The sequence below is a fragment of the Gekko japonicus genome, unplaced genomic scaffold, assembly GCF_001447785.1.
Source record: "Gekko japonicus isolate JY-2015 unplaced genomic scaffold, Gekko_japonicus_V1.1 scaffold834, whole genome shotgun sequence".
NCBI classification, from domain to species: Eukaryota; Metazoa; Chordata; class Lepidosauria; order Squamata; family Gekkonidae; genus Gekko; species Gekko japonicus.
Window position 1 is genome coordinate 477,468 of NW_015165855.1, and position 5,888 is coordinate 483,355.

A 5,888-nucleotide genomic window follows, 5' to 3' on the forward strand; every position below is an offset into this window, starting at 1 on the left:
TTACAGCTGTAGGTCTTAAAACACCAATGCTAAGAATAGTTCCTCGCTACCAAAATCTTAGCCAAAAAAATCAGCAATCTGTGCAGTAACGTATGGTGACTTATCAGCTAGGAGAAACCTAATTGCATTATCAGAATTGATCCTGGACAGTAAAGGCTTAATCAGAAGTAGTCGGAAATGTGAGTGGAGGGGGCAGCGTAGTGAGTGAGCAATTACAAATTCTGCCACATTTCTCGGGATACCTCTGTATCTGCCTGAGACCCAAGATGAGGGAAAAACATTAAATCTGGCTAGCATAAAGGCTCTGCGTTGCAGCAGGATCACCAAATTGGAGAAGTATAGTGCCATGCTGTTTGGTACATATCTGAGGCCAAGGGAAAGGGGGGAACAAGTGCCCACGGCACCATCCAGGATTGTTTGGGCTTCAATGTCCCAAATCCTTCTGCAAATTGTTTGGTATAAAAAGGTCTCATCTTGATTTTCCAAGATGTCCAGGTCAATGCCAACTGAGCGTATTTTAAAAATTATAGCCTGTGCCCACTTGGATACATATGAGTGCGTAGTCAAGTGTGCAATAAGGCTATTCTTTAGATAATTAATTTCTGTACCAGATTTTCTGAGTTTATCGTAAATTATTTTGATGCTCCTTATTAAACCTTGTTCTCTGTGAACCAATTTAAGATTAAGAAAATGTATTTTAGATGTTTAAAATGTGCAGAATCTACCAAACTGACAAATTATTCCCTATGACCACAATCCAATTGTGTGTCTGCACAGCAAATGATGCTGTTTGTAGCCAGTTTGGTGCAGTGGTTAAGTGCACGGACTCTAATCTGGGAGAACTGGGTTTGATTCCCCATTCCTCCACTTGCACCTGCTGGATGACCTTGGGCAAGCCGTAGTTCTGATAAGAGCTGTCCTTGAAAAAGAGCAGTTTCTGTCAGAGCTCTCTCAGCCCCACCTACCTCACAGGGTGTCTGTTGTGGGAACGGAAGGGAAAGGAGTTTGTAAGCCGCTCTGAGACTCATTTGGGTAGTGAAGGGCGGGGTATAAATCCAATCTCCTCCTTTTCTTCTTCTTCTACATACCCATCATGTCTTACATTTGCCATCATCTTACAACAGCAGGATGTAGGGACCAAATCTTGCTTCCTTTTCCCAACTGGCATAAAGCAGAGCTGTACCGGGAAGGGATACAGTGTGTAGCACCCATTTGGCCATAGGGTCCCTTAACCCACTAGGGATATGTGCACAGAAGCCTGCTTCACTATGTTGGAAGGGGCCACAGATCAGTAGAGCTCATGGTTGGCAGGCAGAAGGTCCTCCGTTTGGTCCCTAACAGCTCTAGTTAAAAAGGACTTTGGACAGCAGAGCTTGAAAAGGTATACAAACAGCATTCGTCCAGAATCAGTAAATCATTCATGTATGGGCTTGAAAAAGGACATGAAACTTACTACTAAAATAATGCTTTCAAAAAGTTAACCCATAGCCTTAAAGCTGTGCATACCATAAATCTGAGAACAGAAAGCTAATTCCAACTCTGTGTATTTTATGGCTCTCGCGATAAATTACGCAAAGACTTCTCCAAACACCATTGAATAAGTGTCAAAGAGCTACTTTGTCTCAAAAAGTAAGGCAGACAATTGCCTCATTGGCATTTACTAGTAATGTTGCAGCGATCAACTCACCTGAACAGAAGCTTGCTTCCAATCTTTAATATTGAAATCTTCACCAATCAGTATGAAATACTTTCTCTCACATGGCTGCTGACTAGACAATAGAAGAGTTTCCTCTTCGAAAGATGAAATTTCTCTTTCTAGTGTTTGCAGTGAGATAAATTTATTGACAGTAAAAGTGAAGAAATGCTTAGACTCCATTGATCCCCATAAATCATGAGGCAGAAGAGGAGGAGGAGGCGGCGAATGTGCTGTCAAGTTGCAACCTACTTATGGCAACCCCAACCATGGGGTGTTCAGGGCAAGAAAGGAGCAGAGGTGGGTTTGCCATCGCCTTCCTCTGTGCAGCAACCCATTTTCCTTGGTGAACTCCCATTCAGGTACTGACTGTGGCCCACCCTCCTTAGCATCCAAGTTCTGACAACCTTAGGCTAACCTGTGCTTTTAAGGCTGTTCAGAAGGCAGAAACGCCACGACATTCACATTCCCAGAATAATACAACTGAGAAGTTCTGCACCTGCTGAAGAGGCAAGGGTTTTCATTTACATAGAAGATTTTGGTAGACTTTATAGTCGATGTTGAGAGGGGAAGATTTTCATGGTCTGTGGCTGTGATGATGATGTTGTAGGCACCACAGATCAATCTCTATAAGAACATAAGAGAAGCCAATGCTGGATCAGGCCAATGGCCCATCCAGTTCCAACACTCTGTGTCACACAGTGGCCAAAAAGACCAGGGACCATCAGGAGGTCCATCAGTGGGGCCAAGACACTAGAAGGCCTCCCACTGTTGCCCCCCCCAAGCACTAAGAATACAGAGCATCACTTGCCCCAGACCGAGAGTCCCTATCTATACCTTGTGGCTAATAGCCACTGATGGAGCTCTGCTCCATATAAGAACATAAGAACATAAGAGATGCCAATGTTGGATCAGGCCAAAGGCCCATCCAGTCCAACACTCTGTATCCCACAGTGGCCAGAAATACCAGGGGCCATCAGGAGGTCTACCAGTGGGGCCAGGACATTAGAAGCCCTCCCACTATTGACCCCCCCCCCCAAGCACCAAGATGACAGAGCATCACTTGCCCCAGAGCCCCTATCTATACCTTGTGGCTAATAGCCACTGATGGACCTCTGCTCCATATGCTTATCTAATTCCATATGTTTATCTAATTATCTATGCTCCATATGTTTATCTAATTATCTATGTCCAGCATCAAGCTGATTGTAGGATTCCCTTGATTTGAAAAGGGGATGGCTAGTACATGTGGTTTCTCCATAGCTTCCTGAATGTTCATTTTTCACATTGAAAAGGGCTCCAGGGTTCCCTTTGGAGAGTCTTCTGTTCCCTTTGGAGTCTTCAGGCAGTGACGCAATATGAGAGTCTGTTGCTAATTTGGGAATGTGGTCATTCAAGTCAGTAACAATGATGAAAACGTTTGATGTGTCAGTTAGATCACTGCCATCTTGAGTTTGGACCTGAATTTCACACTGTATGAACTTCTTGTAGTCCAGGCTTCTTATAAGAGCTATTTCTCCTGTGGTTGAATCCATATGAAATGTTTGAGAAATGATCACTGTCATTTTTCTCAATGAATATTTCACTTCTTTGTTGATTCCTTCACCCAGGTCAGTGGCCTTTACTGCAACTACTGGGGAACTGGTGGGTCCATCTTCCATTATGCTCACTGGATGAACAGGCTGGCCAAAAAATGGCTCACTGTGATTTGCATCAATAACTGTCATGTGTTTTTGCTATGCCAGCCTTGACTAGGTCTTCCTCCATTATATGCTGTGAGAACCAGATGGTGTGCAGCCAGTGGTTAAGTGTGCGGACTCTAATCTGGGAGAACCGGGTTTGATTCCCCACTCCTCCACATGTAGCTGCTGGTGTGGCCTTGGGTCAGTCAGACGTTCTCTCAGTTGGGTCAGTCAGAAGTTCTCTCAGTTGGGTCAGTCAGAAGTTCTCTCAGTTGGGTCAGTCAGAAGTTCTCTCAGTTGGGTCAGTCAGAAGTTCTCTCAGTTGGGTCAGTCAGAAGTTCTCTCAGAGGTGTTCTCTCAAGAGCAATCCCCAAAAGAGCTCTCTCAGCCCCGCCTACCTCACAGGGCGTCTGTTGTGGGGAGAGGAAGGGAAGGAGATTGTAAGCTGCTCTGAGATTCTGAGTGACGGGCAGGGTATAAATCCAATCTCCTCCTCCTCCTCTTCTTCTCGTCTTCATGGTCAAGAGGCCTTTCCAGTACCAGTTCAGCATATCTGGCCCCATCAACTGCCATTTTCACAACCAGAGAGAAATGACTATTGCTGTTCAGTTAGTAATCGTGGAGAGAATTTGTTCCCAAATCAGAACCTTGTGCCTCATGCATAGTGAACTGGGATGCTATTGCTTTGTTCTCACAAATTTTCTCTCTAGTTTCTCTAATGAGAACTTGGGATCATTGTAATTAATATCTATGCTTTCAATTTCCACTCCATATATTTTCATTGATTCCTCATCTAGAATGTGTCAGCAAGCTGCCAAATTTCTTTTCTGTTGATTGTATCATGTATGCACTTGCTTGCTTTCGTTTTCATATGTAGACCTGTTGATGCACTTAATTGCTTAGCTGCTGGAATGTCCATATCAACCACAGGTGGTTGCTGCTGGATAGTTGCTTGGGTGATCTCATGAAGGGTCGTGGGAAGGAGATAGGTTATGCTGCCTAGAAGCGTTGGCTCCCAGGCCCGATGGTGTGCGCGGGAAGTCCCGCAATTGGGCCTTAGCTGTTTGAATGTACTATAACCTGTCATGCTCGTTGCTCTCCCCTAATTCCTAACGGTGATCCTGTACATGCACCTATAGCGTCAAATAAAGTAAAACCTTCCTGCAAGAGTGTACTTCATTGATGCTGTGGGGAAGCCTGACAGAATGTCCCCATTCAAGACCATATTCCTCCACCTGTCCCTATATCTCTTCTCTGTGTGCTTTTTGTGGTGTATAAATCCAAAGCAAAATAATGAGTCTTACCTTGGGACACAAGTGTGCCCCTCTTTCTGAGAGATTGCTGCTTTTCAGTCCCTTCTGTTTTGCAATGTTTCCTACAACTGATACTTTCCGAGTTTCCTCATCAATTGAATGTGAAACATATTCATAAATATCCTCCCAAACTGTAACCATCACAAGAAGAAAGAACCACTCACTCTCTGTAATTAAGAGCCAGTTTGGTGTAGTGGTTAAGTGCGTGGACTCTAATCTGGGAGAACCGGGTTTGATTCCCCACTCCTCCACTTGCACCTGCTGATGTGACCTTGGGTCAGTCACAAGCTCTGGCACAGCTGTCCTTGAAAAAGAGCAGTTTGTGTCAGAGCTCTCTCAGCCCCACCCACCTCACAGGGTGTCTATTGTGGGGAGGGGAAGGGAAAGGAGTTTGTAAGCCACTCTGAGACTCCCTTGGGTAGTTAAGGGCGGGGTATAAATCCAATCTCTTCTTCTTCTTCTTCTTCTTCTTCTGTGATGTGGAAATAACTCTGATTCATTTTGAAGACCAGGGACTACAGATTACCACAATGTTGATTACTGAACTGAAATGGAGAGCAAAAACTGTACCTTCATTGAGGTTCGAACCCAGGCTGAGTCAGTGTAATCTGATCTAAGGTATCGCTTCAAGAGCAGAGCAGCCAGGTAGGATAGAGCTCTCTGCATTTCTCTGCCTGACTGGTGAACAGCAGCACTCGGAGTCTCAGCTACATTTTAGTTCTGTGATTTCATTTGATATTGCTCAATCTAATCCTCTATCACACAATATCTAGAATAATAGTGATAAGTTAATTATATTCAAGTTTAGTTTATTGTCTTAGCCATTGGCCATAACAACACAAAATAAATCAAAGAAGTTAATTATACGTAATAACTGAAACAATGCACCTATACATTAGTATATAGTCACAATGGAACTTGAAAATAATAATTAGATGCAAAAATAGAAAAAGAGAGGGAAATACAGACATTATTTGACATATCTACATATGCACCACTGATAAGCAGAGGACAGAAATATTACTATTATTACTATCACTCCAAAATAGATGTATGTCTCTTGCTATTCATACAGTATATTTCTTCAATACATTAGGAGCCTAGATGGTTTGCAGATATATATCATGTGATAAATATACTGTGTCAACCAGTGGAATATGCTAACAGTCAGTCAAAACACCCATGATCAGGGCTATTTTT